The sequence below is a fragment of the Hibiscus syriacus genome, unplaced genomic scaffold (genome assembly GCF_006381635.1).
Source record: "Hibiscus syriacus cultivar Baekdansim isolate YM2019G1 unplaced genomic scaffold, ASM638163v2 tig00111022_pilon, whole genome shotgun sequence".
In the NCBI taxonomy this organism is placed as follows: Eukaryota; Viridiplantae; Streptophyta; class Magnoliopsida; order Malvales; family Malvaceae; genus Hibiscus; species Hibiscus syriacus.
The window spans coordinates 54,320-71,963 of NW_024062956.1; positions in this window are offsets into that span (position 1 = coordinate 54,320).

Genomic DNA, 17,644 nt, shown 5'->3' on the forward strand with positions numbered 1-17,644 from the left:
ACCCGACCTGGATACGAGTCTGAGGTGTCACATTGACTTTTTAAACTTTGACTCTTGACGAACATCAAGGAAATTTTAAACTTTCATTAAAATAAAAGTTATTACTTTACATAAGTTGACCAAAACAAGACAAAATCGATCAGAGCATTCGTAATTAACACGTTTCTTACATGCCAACACACTATATACCACAAAATACATACTTTATCAGTTACTTCTGATCTGATCTTCTGGCAGTGATGTTGTCCTTGCCACTCTTATTTCTGCTCTTCTTGATTCTTGGTACCTACGTGTAAATCAATTACACGCTAAGTCACAAACTTAGTGAGGCATAATATGAATATATAGATATAACAATGAATTCATGAACATGCATTCTTACCATTTGATCATGACATTTCAACTTGCATGCATATATTACACTATAAGAGATATGATTATAACATGCACATATAAAGATTATATTCTTATGCTAGTTTCACTTTAATTTATCTTTGGATTGCCCATGTACATTATTGAGAACATAAGGTACGTGAGTACACTGAGGTTGTGCACAATGCTATCACCACAGCTCGAATAAAATCCCACTAGGGGTACTGAATATTTGTCCCGAATGACCACTATGTCCCGAAGGACCACTATGTCCCGAAGGACCACTATGTCTCGAAGGACCACTGATAATCCCTCGACTCTTGGCATGTCAATTATACCTACAGCTCTCATATAATTCACTTTTTATATAAACACATAATTCACTTCAATTGTATACACATGATCACTTCCATTATTTCACATACCTGAATGGATTCTCATATAATTTCATTCATTCATATAAGTTCATATTAAAAGCATGGATGGTTTATGCATGAAATCACTATAACAATAATATATATATATATATGCATGTACATGAATGTAAAGTCATAAATTCAACTACAAGAGATAGACTTATTCTAACACCCCCAACCCGTATCTGACCCGGATCCGAGTCCGAAGCGTCACATTGACTTTTCAAAAACCTTTACTTGTATAAAATAGGGAGTAATTTAAAATTTATTATTACATACAACTTATTCAAAACCTTTATCGAACTATTCAGAGCTTATACAATATATAATTTTGAATACATGCCAACTAGAACTTTATGTATTAAAATACATATTATTAACCTTTCTTCTGATCAGACCTTTGGTAAGGATAACTGACCTGTCTTTCTCCACATTGCTCTTTACTCTTCTCACTTTGGTAACCTACGTGTGAAACAATCACACGCTAAGTCGATAAACTTAGTGAGGCAATAAACATAAAATATAAACTATAGCTTGTAATCATGTATGAACCATTACTACTATCACTCATACCCTTATTCATGCAACAAATCCTTATAACACATATGCAATATATATCATTACATATAAAAACATATACACACATATATTCATCACTCATCGTTTCTATCATTAGCCTTATTTCACTATCCATATTATTATCATTTATATGTGTTGATCATATCCTCTTGAACCTAACCTTGTTAACCAACATATGTTTCGTGTAACCAAACAATACACATATCATCATATGACTCGAGCAATACACATATCAACATATATCACAAAAGCATATTTTTCACATGTAATATATTTATTGTTATATCTTTGTCTAGCCCATGTACATTTCTAAGAACTATAGATATGTGAGTCTATAGAGGTTGTGCACTAATGCTGTCACCACAGCTCGTATAAATGCATCGTAGTGCCACGTAGAATTGCACCGTAGTGTTGCGTAGAAATGCACCGAAGTGCCATATAAGGTTGTCCCTAAGGACCACATATCATTCCTTAAGAATCATATACATATGCCAAGGATCAAGTATGTGTCTCAAAAGACCTCACACATGTTCCAAAGAATACATATATATATCCCGAAGAACCGCGTAGACCCTCGACTCTTGGCATGCCAACTATACCCTAGCTCTCATGACACATAACATGGGCATCATCATTTATGTCATTTCACATATATATTTTCATATCACATGTCATATAAGCTCATAGCTTCTTTTCATATTCTCATAGGATCACATAGTTCATATCTTATACTTTGTTTTCTCATGTTCACATATATCATGTCATATGGCTCATATCTTTCTCATGTAGTCACATAGTTCAGTTTCACATATGTTCATATATATACATCACATAGCGCATACTTCTCATATCATTACATTCAAAAGCATGTTAACACATATAATCATGCATACATACAATTCATGTCATTTATATACGTATAATCATATATTCATGCATTCTAACATAGGAAATAGACTCATCACGAGTCTTGTTTCCATTCATCATACATCACTAAAATGCACTCACTTGAGCCTCACTAATTCCAATCCACTTTTATGATTTTCTTTCTTTCGATCAAATCTTGACTTGATAATCGTTTCGGGACTTGTTCATGCTCGATATCTATATAATCATACATTGATACATATTATTATCCAATTGATATACACTAATCTATCATTTCTTAGACCAAAAGAAAGGTATAATTCTATTTCCCTTGAAGTGCATCGATGCATTCTATAGTGTATCGATGTATCCCTTAACATGTGCATCGATGCACTCCTTATGCATCGATGTATTAATTGCATTCGATGTTTCCATTTTTAAGGGTGCATCGATGCACTTCCTGTGCATCGATACGCACTGAACAATTTCTGGAAATTTACCCTTGATGCATCGGTGCACATTGAATGTGCATCGATGCACATAGCCCAGAATTCATTTTTAAACCCAAAAATCTACTCAAATCAACTCAAATGCTTTATCTTTCATCCCCTTTCATGTTCTCAACTCATATACACATGCTTAAACCCATTTATATTCATATAAACCATCTTTAGCTTCAAAATTATTTTCCTCATATGTAACTCAAGAATTAAACCAACTTTGCAATATGTTTTAATTCCAATTCTATGGCTTCTAACTTCTTAATTAGACCATTGACAAATCAATTTTAACTTCCAACTCCAGTTATGAACTCTATTTCAAGATTTCACCCAAGAACCTTAAATCTTTAATCCCTCCTAACTCCATCATACTTTGATTTTAAGATAACTTAAGCTTTCCTTAAGCTTAGTTATCATCTAATAATCATAAACCAACTTTTATTTTAACAAATAATCAACTAACCACAAAACTCACCTTTGCCATGGTGACTCACGGCTGAAGAAGAATAAGAGAACTCTGAAAGTTTATTTTTGCCTTCTTTTCTCTTCCACGTGGCTTCCTTATCTAATAAAGGAAAATAAAAATCTTCCATGTCAAATGACTATTTTACCCTTGGCTTCATTCAATAATTACTAAATAACCTTCATCATATATCCAATAAATCATTAAACTATTCAATTATCCTACTTTAGTCACCAATTTCTAAAACTTTACAATTTGGTCACTAACCCGGGATTGAGGATGTTACACTTATCGCAAGTCTTATCTCCATACAACTCTATCTAGGATATGCACTCACCTTAGCCTTGCTTGCTTTGACTCGATCCTAATCTTTCGATTGTTCCGAAACAGGATTACGCTCTAAATATATATAATAATACATTGATACATATTAGTATACTAATTGATATATTTTAATCTATCATTTCTTAGACTAAAAGAAAGTATTTTTATCTCTTAATTAAGGTAGGTATCGGTACACTCTACAGTGTATCGATGCATCCCTTAACATGTGTATCGATGCACTATATATGCATCGGTACACAAATTACATTCGATGTTTTCATCTTAAGGGGGTGCATCGATACACTCTCTATGCATCGATGCACTTATTGCATTCGATGTTTTTATTTCCATTGAGAGTGCATCGGTACCCATTGAAGGTGTACCGATACACACAGCCCATAAATTACATTTTGAGCACGAAAATCACTTCATTTTCAGCTCAACACTATTCCTAACTTTCATACACATACTTACACTCATTTCTACTCAATAATCACTTCTTTAAACTCAAAATCCTATACTTTATATGGAATTCAAGAATCATACTCAAATATTAACATGTTCTAAATTCAATTCTAGCACTTCATATTCTTTAATTAGGTTGATGACAAGTCAAATTCAGTAAGTGACAAGTATTTTTCCCACGATCCCTTGAATTCGATAACACAATCTCTCAGCATATCCTCCAAGATTTAGATAGTTCGCTTAGACTGTCCATCAGTCTGCGAATGAAATGTTGTGCTAAAGTTTAGTCGTGTGCCTAATGCTCCATGCAATGACTTCCAAAATCGTGATGTGAACCTAGGATCCTAATCAGAATCAATATAAACATGTACACTGTAACACCCCAACCTGTATCCGACCCAGATCCAAGTCTGAGGTGTCATATTGACTTTTCAAGACTCTATTCTTTACAAATCCACTAAAATCTTAATTTCATCAAATAAGGAAATGAGTACTTTACATTAATAATTACAATCAAATTGTTTCTTTAAAACGATCAGAGCATATTTAATTTAAAATCTTTTAACTACATGCCAACTAGCTCCATAAACAAAATACATATGTTCAACATGTTTATGATCTTATCCTCGTAAGGAAAATACTGACATGTCTTGCTCCTCGCTACTTCCATTCTCACTTCTCATACCTACGTGTGAAACATTCACACGCTAAATCTATGACTTAGTGAGGCATTAACATTTAAATATGAAATCTCAACTCTAATTACTACTATGCACACTTCATAGAATTATAGTAATTTAATTAAACTCATAATACCTGTAAAACATAAATACATACATATACATATCATACCAAATTATATATTCTTTGATGTACTAGTTATACTTAGACACACATATCATCATTTACATTCATAACCTTTTTATATGTTATCATCGTTTCTCCCTTTTTATGTTATCATGTCCTTTTTATCTTTAATACCTATACACATCATATAATAGCACATTACCAAACAAACATGTAACATCACATAGAATTTTCACATATTATATTTTTAATGGCCCATGTACACATGTGACAACTATAGATATGTGAGTCTATAGAGGTTGTGCACTAATGTTGTCACCACAGCTCGTATAAATGCACCGGAGTGCCATGTAGAATTGCACCGAAGTGCCGCGTAGAAATGCACCGTAGTGCCATATAAAATGTCCCTAAGGACCACGTAGAAAATTCCTTAAGAATCATATACATATGCCAATGACCAAATATGTGTCTCAAAAGACCTCATACATGTTCCAAAGAATACATATATGTTCCGAAGGACTGCGTAGATCCTCGACTCTTGGCATGCCAACTATACCCTTAGCTCTCATGACGCATATCATGGGCATTATCTTTTATATCTTTTTTCCATATTCATGTAAACATATCACATATTCATATAAACTCGTAGCTTCATTTACATATACATGTAATCACGTAGTTCATGTAAATTCTCATATCATTTCGTATTCATATATCTCATAGCATATAACACATCTCATGTGTTCCTATAAACATGTCATACATATCAGGCATGTTTACACAACTCATTTCTATATAACTTACATGAATCTATATTCTTTTTCATACACCCATATAATCATATAATATAATATTTCATATAACCTCATGTATCATATCACATAGATACATACTCAAGTACTCATAGCTACATATCACTTAAATTATTCATATTTACATAATTCATGGTCATATAACTTCTATCACCAAGTCACTTATCTTATCTCTTATTCTCATATGTTCATATTTATCATATAACACATAAGATTTATTGCATATTTATATCGCATTCCTACATCACTAATTCATAATATAATTTATATCGTATCATCTATCTTATTCTTTATTTCTTAGTATGCACTTACATTACATAACCTATATTATACTTATAAACATATATATATATATATATATATATTACTTCTATTATTTATTTTATATACAAATTAATCTATTTACTTAATTCAATTCCATATAACTCCTATAATCTTCTCATATCACTCTATAGCTTTTATCATACAACTAATGTATCATAATTTTATTTAAGCATATGAATCTTTCCCATCTATCTTATCCTATATGTTCATATTATCACTTAATTGATCATACTACTATGTACTTGCCCAACTCACCTTCTTATTATTTATATAACCTTTTCCTTTTCTTACTTAGTTCATATCATTTCTCATAAACTCACTTTTATCATATTCTCATATTATTACTTAAGTTATCTAATATCATGTATTCACGTAGTTATATTGCATCTCTATATATATCTCAAAGATCTTATCTTTTATATTAATATAATTTATTATCATCTAATATGGTTTATATCATCATAACATAACATATATTCACGTCAACCATATAATACATATATACAATAACATGTCAACACATATACTTCTATTTATGAATTCATGCATTTTACTATTGGAAATAGACTTGTCGCAAGTGTTATTTCCATTTAACATCATATACTACTAATATGCACTCACCTTAACCTCACTAAGTTCCAATCCACTTTTATACTTTCATTTCTTCCGATCGAATCTTAACTTGATAATCATTCTGGAACTTGTTCGTGCTCGATATCTACACATTCATGTATTTATACTATCAATATCCAATTGATATACTATAATCTATCATTTCTTAGACCAAAATAAAGGTCTATTTGTATTTCCCCTTTGGAGTGCATCGATACATTCTACAGTGCATCGATGCATTATTTAACATGTACATCGATTCACTACTCATGCATCGGTACACAAATTACCTTCGATATTTTAAATCTTAAGGGGGTGCATCGATGCACTCCTTATGCATCGATGCACTAATTGCATTCGATGTTCATTTATTTGAGAGTACATCGATACACATTGAAGATGCATCGATGCACACTACCCAGAATTACATTTTAAGCACGAAAATGTCTTATTTTGACCCCAAATTCTACTTATTAATCCCTCCTTATACCTTAAAACTTATCTATACATATTTAAACCTTCTTATAATACTATAACACTTCACCATATCTCATAATTCACCATAATTCTTAAATAAAAAAATTTCATCAAATTTTCTAGGTGTTCTAAATTCAATTCTATCACCTCTAACTTCTTAATTAACCCTTTGACAAGTCAAATCCATCTTTAGAACTTCAAAAACCTTTCTATAACAAAAGTTCATTTCTACATCCTTCATATAATTTTCTTTTTAATTCTCTATTCTTGATGTTTAAAGCTTATATAAGCTTTCCTTAAGCTTATATAATACTAAAAAATCAAAATCAATTTATAAATCAAAGAATTAAACAGCTGAAATTAAACTCACCTTTAACTGAGGCTTACAGGGAGAAGAAGAAGCTGAAGAATAAGACTCTGGATAGATTTCCTCATTTCCTATATTTTTATATTCCTTAAAAAGAGAGAATAAAAATCTTGTCTTAGAAAAGACCATAATACCCTTGTTACTTTCCAGCTTTACTATTAAATCCATGAACTTTTAACTTATTTCGAAATCAAGCACATAGTTTTCAAAATTTGCAATTTAGTCACTAACCCTGAATTTCTAGATATTACATACACCATGTAAACGTATAATCTCTCTAATATACAGCTCAACATATTTATCCATGGAGAAATCGGCTCGTACTAGAATAAAATGGGCTGACTTAGTCAATCTATCTACGATCACCCAAATTGAATCTCTTTTATTCGGAGTTAAAGGTAACCCCATTACAAAATCCATCGTTACGTTCTCCCATTTCCACTGAGGAATAGACATTGGTTGCAACAGTCCTGACGGAACATGATGCTCAACTTTGACTTGATGACAAGTCAAACACTTAGATACGAATTCTGTAATGTTCATTTTCATTCCAGGCCACCAATATCGACTCTTAAGATCCAAATATGTTTTCTCCTGGGTGCATCGTTAATGGACTACAGTGAGCTTCCGTTTATAAATCATTCTTTAACTCATCATCATTTGGAATCACTAGCCTCCCTTGATAAAATAGGTTCCCATCAGCTTTCATCTCATAATCCGTACACTCTCTATTCCTTATTTGTTGTAGCTTCTTTGAACAATTTTCATCTCTAGCTTGTAATTCTATAATTCGATCTAGCCATGATGGCTTGAGAGTCAATTCCGCATAGATAGCACCATCTTCACTTAATGATAGTGGCATCCAAAGCTCGTAAGGCTGTAAACATCTTTCGACTTAAGACATTCGCTATCACGTTTGCTTTTTCCGGATGGAAATCGATCACTACATTGTAATCCTTTAGGAATTCCACCCATCTCCTCTGTCTTAAATTTAAGTCTATCTTAGTCATCAAATATTTCAAACTCTTATGGTCCGTATACAATTAGCATCGTTCACCATACAAGTAGTGACGCCAGATCTTAAGAGCGAACACTACTACAGTCATCTCCAGATCGTACATTGGATAATTCTTTTCATGTGGTTTAATTACCTCGATGCATACGCTACCACTTTACCCTCTTGCATTAACACACATCCCAAGCCACTATGGGACGCATCATTATACACTACAAAGTTCTTGCCAGACTCAGGTTGAACTAACACTGGAGCTTCTATTAATATCTTCTTTAACTTTTCAAAACTTTTCTAGCATTCCGCAGTCCAACCAAATTTTACCTCTTTCCTCATTAACTTAGTTAGGGGTAATGTTATTATCGAAAAGTTTTAATGAACCTTTGGTAATAACCAGCTAACCCCAGAAAACTCCGAACTTCTGACACGTTCTTTGGAACTTCCCACTCTAAAATGGCTTTAATCTTTTGAGGATCCACCCGAATTTCTTCTGTAGAAATCACACGCCCAAGGAACGTCACTTCATTCAACAAGAATTCACATTTAAATAGTTTAGCATAAAGCTTCTTTTCTCTCAAAATCTGTAGAACCATTTTCAAGTGCAAACTATGTTCTTCTTTGGACTTCGAATATACTAGAATATCGTCAATGAACACCACTACAAACTGATCCAAATAGGGTTGAAATATTATGTTCATGAGATCCATGAAGGCAGCAGGTGCATTAGTTACTCCGAATGGCATTACAATGAACTCATAATGTCCATATCTCGTTCGAAAATCTATCTTCATAATATTTTCTCTTGAATCTTCAGTTGATAGTAACCAGAACGTAAATCAATCTTCGAGAACACTGAAGCTCCCTTTAACTGATCAAATAAATCATCAATTCAGGGGAGGGGATACTTGTTCTTAATAGTCACCTTGTTGAGCTACCTATAATCAATGCAGAGTCGCATTGATCCATCATTCTTCTTAACAAACAAAACTGGAGCTCCCCTCGGTGAGACACTTGGTCTGATAAACCCTCTGTCCAGAATTCTTGTAATTAATCTTTAATTCTTGTAACTCTTTTGGAGCCATTCGGTATGGTTCCATTGCAATAGGCGATGTTCCCGGCATTATTTCAATCTGAAATTCTACCTCTTTGTCTGGAGGCAAGCCTGATAACTCTGCAGGAAATACGTCGGGAAACTCTCTGACTATAGGAATTTTTTCAATCCCCTTCTATTTAGCTCTAACATCCAGCACATTAGCAATAAACCCTTGACATCCCTGTAGCAGTAACTTCTTTGCCGACATCACTGAGATTACACTTGCCAATGGATTTCATCCTTCACTAAATACAATGAATTCTACACCTTCCGAATTTCATAGCGTTACTCTTTTCAGTATACAATCAACATTAGCGTAGTAACCATATAACCAGTCTATTCCCAGTATCACCTCGAATTCGTCAAAAGTTAATTCCATCAAATTAACAATGAATTCAATTCCTTGAATCCGTATGGGACACCCTCGATACCCCATATTTACCCGAGCACTGTGCCCTAACGGATTCTTCACTATGACATCACTGCTAATAGTTTTTAACTGAATGTCTAATTGTCTCACTAACTTACTGCAAATGTATGAATAAGTAGACTCTGAATCAATCAATATAAAAACATTTTTGTCATACAACTGAAAAATACCTGCTATAATCTCTAGGTCATCTCAATCCTCACTAGTTTTGAGATTATACACATGAGCTGTGGAGCGTATTTCTTATGGAACCGATGACTCTGATTGACTTCTTCCTCTACCTCTACTTCTTCCCCTCTGAGCTACAGAAACAGACCTCTTGGCTGTACAGATTCACCAGCTATCATGGGACAATCTCGAACAAAATATCTGATATCCTCACATTTAAAGCAGGCTCCAGAAATCATTATGCATATCACCGAGTGATTCTTCCCACAATGTCGACATTGTCTGACTTGACTCGGGTTAGATCTCCCAGCTCCAGATCCCACTGACTGTGTCTGTCATCCCCTTATCGGATTTGTTCCTCTCACAAAGGAGGTCACTGACTCTGATCTAGCTTGAGGTCGAGAACCAACATCTCGGTCCCTTTTTTATGGTGTAAAACTCGAGGACACAATCATCCTTTTAGACGTCTGAGCTCTTAGATCTCCAAACCTCTCATTTTGAGCCCTTTCTAGAGCTTTGGCACTGTTCACTACTTCTTGAAACGAAGACAAATTCAATACAATCAGTATTTCTTTCAATCTTGGATGTGGACCTTCTACAAACCACTCGCAAGCATCATTCTCTGTAGGAATTAACTCAGCGGCAAAGTGGCTTAACTTATTGAATTCACATTCGTACTCATACATTGTACGGTTCCATTGCTTCAAATTCATGAACTCTTGTTTCATCTGTCAGATAAACTAATCTCTGATGTATTTATGCTTGAACTCTTCTAAGAACAAGGACCAAGTTACTTGATCACCAGACATTCTCAATGTAACGTTAGTTCACCAAATCCTTACTTGCCCACTAAGCAAGGAAACCACTCCATCTAGCTTCTCTGAATCGGAGCAATGAAGTCCCTCCATGATTTTTACATCATTGAGCCAAAGGTCCGCAGCAACAGGACCTTCTTCGGCTTCACCTCTAAACTCTGGTGCTCCTAAACCCTTCAACTCCTTAGCAACATTCATTCTCAGAGTTGAAGTAGTAGGAGGTTGAAAACGCGCCAATACCACGTCCAATGTTCTAAAGAACGCATTTTGATCACTCACAGGAACTCCAGAGGATGTGTGTTCTTCACTCTACCTAGCCAGGGCAGGTGAATTACTGCTTTCAGCGGGCCTATTGTCTCTCACATCACTTCTAGAACTACCATGTCCGACATCTATAAAAACATAACCATATTATTCTATTAGCAAAACAACATACTTATTATTACATCAGATCAGAAGTTTTCACTATTTTGTTGGTATGTATACATTTTAAGACACTCTAGACTTCGGTTTATGCCAAGAATCAACTAAACCGTAGCTCTGATACCATTAAATGTAACACCCCTAACCCATACCCGACCCGAATACGAGTCTGAGGTGTCACATTGACTTTTCAAACTTTAACTCTTGATGAACATCAAGGAAATTTTAAACTTTCATTAAAATAAAAGTTATTACTTAACATAAGTTGGCCAAAACAAGAAAAAATTGATCAGAGCATTCGTAACTAACACGTTTTTTTACATGGCAACACACTATATACCATAAAATACATACTTTATCAGTTACTTCTGATCTGATCTTCTAGCAGTGATGTTGTCCTTACCACTCCTATTTCTGCTCTTATTGGTACATGCGTGTAAATCATTTACACGCTAAGTCACGGACTTAGTGAGGCATAATATGAATATATATATATATAACAATGAATTCATGAACATGCATTCTTACCATTTGATCATGACATTTCAACTTGTATGCATCTATTACACTATAACAGATAAGATTATGACATGCACATATGAAGCTTATATTCTTATGCCAGTTTCACTTTAATTTATCTTTGGATTTCTCATGTACATTATTGAGAACAGAAGGTACGTGAGTACACTGAGGTTATACACAATGCTGTCACAACAGCTCGAATAAAATCCCACTAGGGGCACTGAATATTTGTCCCGAATGACCACTGATAATCCCTCGACTCTTGGTATGCCAATTATACATGCAGCTCTCCCAAAGGACCACTGATAATCCCTCGACTCTTGGTATGCCAATTATACCTGCAGCTCTCATATTAAATAAAATGGGCTTAATTATAAATACATTTCTCATTTTCATATCTCTTCTATAACTTTTCATATAAACATATAATTCACTTCAATTTTATACACAGGGTCACTTCCATTATTTCACATACCTGAATGTATTCTCATATAATTGCATTCATTCGTATAAGTTCATATTAAAGCATGGATGGTTTATACATGAAATCACTATAACAATAATATATATATATATATATATGCATGTACATGAATGTAAAGTCATAAATTCAACTATAAGAGATAGACTTATCGCAAGTCTTATCTCCGTACAACTTTATCTAGGATATGCACTCACCTTAACCTTGATTGCTTTGACTCGATCCTAATCTTTCGATTGTTCCGGAATAGAATTACGCTATAAATTTACATAATAATAAATTGATACATATTAGTATACTAATTGATATATTCTAATCTATCACTTCTTAGACTAAAAGAAAGGTTATTCCCATCTCTTAATTAAGGTATGTATCGTGTAACATCCTCAATATCGGGTTAGTGATCAAATTGTAAAGTTTTAGAATTTGGTGACTAGAGTAGAATAATGGATTAGTTAAATAATTTATTTGGAAATAAATCATAAAAGTTGTTAGTAATTATTAAATGAATAAAGGGTAAAATGGTCATTTGACAATGAAGATTTTTATTTTCCCTTATAAGATAAGAAAACCACGTGGGAAGAGATAAAAGGTTCTAGAGTTCTCTTCTCTTATCTTCTTCCTTCTTCATACGTGAAGGCTTGAACAAAAGGTGAGTCTTCTATTTAGATAATTTCTGTTTAAATTTAAGGTTGGTTTATGATCATTAGATGATAACTAAGCTTAAGGAAAGCTTAAGTTATCTTAAAATCAAAAGATAAAGGAGTTAAGAAAGATTAAAGATTTGGAGTTCTTGAGTGAGATATTGAAATAGAGTTTATAATAAGAATTGAAAGTTGAATTTGACTTGTCATCAATAAGAATAAGATATTTATGAAGTTAGAAATGATTAATAACAAAGTTGAAAGTTTATTAAGATTCTTAAATTTTTAGAATCGTGATGAGATATGGAAGATAAAGATGGTTTATATGGATATAAGTTGGTTTAAGTAATGATGATTGGGTTTAATGACATGATAGGGGTTTAAAAGAGAAGAATTGATGATTTTTGGGCTTAAAATACAATTTATGGGCTATGTGTATCGATGCACTCTCAAATAAATGAATATCGAATGTAATTAGTGCATCGATGCACCTACTTAAAATACAAACAACGAATGGGATTTATGCACAGATACATAGATAGTGCATCGATGCACCCGTCAATGGATGCATCGATACATGGTGTAGTGCATCGATGCATACCTTCATTAAAAGATAAAAAATATCTTTCTTTTTAGCCTAAGGAGTGATAGTTTAGAATAAATCAATTAGTATACTGATATGTATCAATGTATTACTATGTAGATTTAGAACGTAATCTCGTTCTGGAACAATTGAATGATTAGAATCGAGTCAAAGCAAGGCTAAGGTGAGTACATATTATAAGTATGGTACAATGGAATAAGACTTGTGATAAGTCTAATTACTATGTTGATTTTCATAGCACAATAGTTATGAACATGCATACATGATAATTATTATAATACATGCATAAAGTATATATGTTCATATGATTTGATAAATTATATATGTGAATAGATTCAAATGCACATGTGACATGGTAAGTGATATGAGTTATAAGATCACAAGAGAAATGACATGAATACATGAACATATGAAACATAAGAATAATGCCCATGGTATACGATATGAGAGCTATAGGTATAGTTGGCATGCAAGAGTCGAGGGTTCTACGTGGTCCTTCGGGACATATATATATCTTTTGGAACATTTACAAGGTCTTTTGAGATAAATTTGATCCACTGGAATATGTATATGGTTCTTAATGAGTGGTCTTTCGGGATAAATACAGTATATAGGTCCTTCGGGATAAATTTTATAGCCCCTAGTGGGACTCATACGAGCTGTGGTGAAAGCATAGTGCACAACCTCAATGTACTCGAATACCTTGAGTTCTCAAAAATATACATGGGCCTATAAAAGTTTATCAAAGGTAATTGCATTGTTATAGTTATATGTTACCATATTATTATTGTTTACATTGAATTGTATATGACATGATTGAATGGATAGATTGCATGTTCATATTCATACGAAATGCATTATTATTATATTTATATGTCTCACTAAGACTATGACTTAGAGTGTAAGTGATTTACACGTAGGTACCAAGAATCAGGAAGAGCGGAAATAGGGTGGTAAGAACAACAGCACTGCTAGAAGATCATATTAGAAGTAACGGATAAAGTATGTCTTTTGGTCGTGTATATTATTGGCATGTAAGAAAAGTGTCTGTTACGAATGCTCTGATCGATTTAGTATTTTGTGGTCTCTTTTATGTAAATTAAGGTATTTGGTTTTATGAAAGTTTAAAATTTCTCTATTTTCTTTAAGTGTCAAAATTTGAAAAGTCAATGTGACACCTCGGACTCATATTCGGGTCGGATATGGGTTAAGGGTGTTACATATCAGTACACTCTATAGTGAATCGATGCATCCCTTAACGTGTGTATCGATGCACTACTTATGCATCGATACACAAATTACATTCGATGTTTTCATCTTAAGGGGTGTATTGATACACTCCCTATACATCAATGCACTTACTGCATTCGATGTTTTTATTTCCATTGAGAGTGCATTGGTACCCATTGAAGGTGTACCGATACACACAGCCTAGAAATTACATTTTAAGCATGAAAATCACTTCATTTTCAGCTCAACGCTTCATATTTCACCTCCTTTTATATTCCTAACTTTCATACACATACTTACACTCATTTCTACTCAATAATCACTTCTTTAAACTCAAAATCATATCCTTTATATAGCATTCAAGAATCATACTCAAATATTAACATGTTCTAAATTCAATTCTAGCACTTCATATTCTTTAATTAGGTTGATGACAAGTCAAATCCAACTTCCAAATATAATTATAAACTTTATTTCAAGATTTCATTCAATAGCTCCAAATCTTTAATCTCTCCTAACTCTGTCATCCTTTGATGTTAAGATAACTTAAGTTTTCCTTAAGCTTAATTATCATCCAATGATCATAACATTTCTTCAATTTAATTATTTTACCATCAAAATAATCATTTTGTCCTTCTATTCCTCCTTCTTTGAAATTTGATCCTACACAACATTTTTCATATAAGTCCTTGAACTATTCAATTATTCTACTTTAATCACCAAATTCTGAAACTTTATAATTTAGTCACTAACCCAGTATTGAGGATGTTTCATGAATCATATTGAAGATTGATCTTAAAATTCTAGGTAGACCACATTTTCAAATTATTTCTTTTAATTTTATATATTTTCAAATTCTAGATAAGATCGTTCTTTTATTTTCAAATGTTATGTTATGTATTGAGAAAAATATATTGGAAAGCATTGATGTTGATACTATCATCAATGGTTTTGCATAAAAATGATCGAATGATATTTTTTATAAGTATTTGTATTCTTAAATATATTTTTTGACATTTTTTATATTGTAATGAATTACTATTTTTTAATTTAATAAAAAATCTAATATAATTTTTATATTACATATTTCTTAATTTTTTTTATATTAGGGGCACATTTTTTATTTTCGCCCCGAGCCTAAAAATAGTCAGGACCGGCCCTGATACCAGATGGCCTGCAACCCAATACTATATCAAGAATCTTTAGAAACTTATGTAACCTCCCTAAAACTATTTTCAGCCTCATTTCCCTTATCGTGTCGCCTTCAAATCAATGTATGATCTCGATCTATTATAGATTCCCCAATCATAATGGTCTCTAAAATCTCTATACTCAACCCTATTCCTCTCATCTCCCTCAATGAACTTCTCCTCCCCATCTCTCCCCTTCTTCTTAAACACCAAAAACTCGACCTTCTCGTCGAGATACATAGCATAAAATCTAACAAAACCGGCATGATCCCAGGAATTCGAATGTGCCTTGTCCCGAAAATCAGACATATTCAAAACCCTCGTTCCTCTCCTAGTGGAAAACACGATCTCCTCTTCAAAACCAGAGCTCCCATCATCCAAAAGCCTATGAACAAGCATCAAAGATTTAAGTGCCACAATCCAATCATGGGTTTTACTCAGTCGCTTGGAAACTATAACAATACATGCAGTAATATAACCCCTGGAATAAGATGTAAGGTTTATGATCTCCCTAAAATACTTCTCATCGACCGGATCTTCATCATGGCTGGTGGCTTTAACCAAGAAAACTTCGAGTTCCGGCGCTATGTTTCCCGCCACTTTGGCTATGCTTATATTCGTTTGATCCTTCATGGCTCCGATCACTTTATGGATTGTGCTTGGCGCCATTAGCAAAAGAATGTGCTTTTGTTTTTAACCTTGAAGCTTTACGCTTCTTACGTATATAAGAAAAGAAAAGGGGAAAATGGTGAACTCTTTATGCTCCAAAACAAAACGTCGGGAATAAAAAACTGAAACTTTTATCCTTCAAAAATTGAAACTTTACCAAAAACTAAAATTGGATTTCTTTTGTTGTTGTTGTTGTTCCTTGTGATAGAGGATCTTGATCGACAAGGGGTGGGGTATCGGTGTTTATCTTTGAAGACTTTCTTTGATCACAACGTTGGAGAGGAAGCTTTAGACGGAGGAGATGAAATCCGTACAGCCGGCGAAAGCGGATCCTAGAAACTTAACGGCGGCTACGTATAAAGTTTGAATTTATTGTGGGAGATAAGATGGAATTATGTGAGAGTGAAGAATCTAAACTTTGGTGATTGTCTCCATTCCTAAGGAGGAAAAGAAGTGGGCAAAGATTTGCAAAGGCGCGTGATAGACGGCGAGATACTCCAGCTAATTTAAAATAATATTTTTTTAGGTTTTCATTAGTAAATTTAAGACTTTAAAATTAAAAATATTGAGGATGTATGTTTATTAAAAAAACTTAAAATTAAAAACAATATTTTTCATTAAAAATATTTTGAAAAACAATAAAAGGTTTTCTCAACAAATTTTAAATATTAAATTGCTTACCTTAGTTCGAATCCATATAAATGTGGAAATTTTGTATTTTATTTATCATGTTGTTATTATAATAGAATAATTAATCAAACATGCTTTATTTTTTTATTAAAAATAATTTTTATTTAGCTGATATATATTTTCAGTTTTTCAAAAAAATATATATAAACTAATTTTTTTAAATATAAAAATATATACCAAATTTTTTTATATTATAAAACTATTATATGATTGATAATCATTTTTATTTTCTATATTTTTTAATTTCAGAAATTTTAAATTAAATATATGCAAATTGCAAATTAAGTT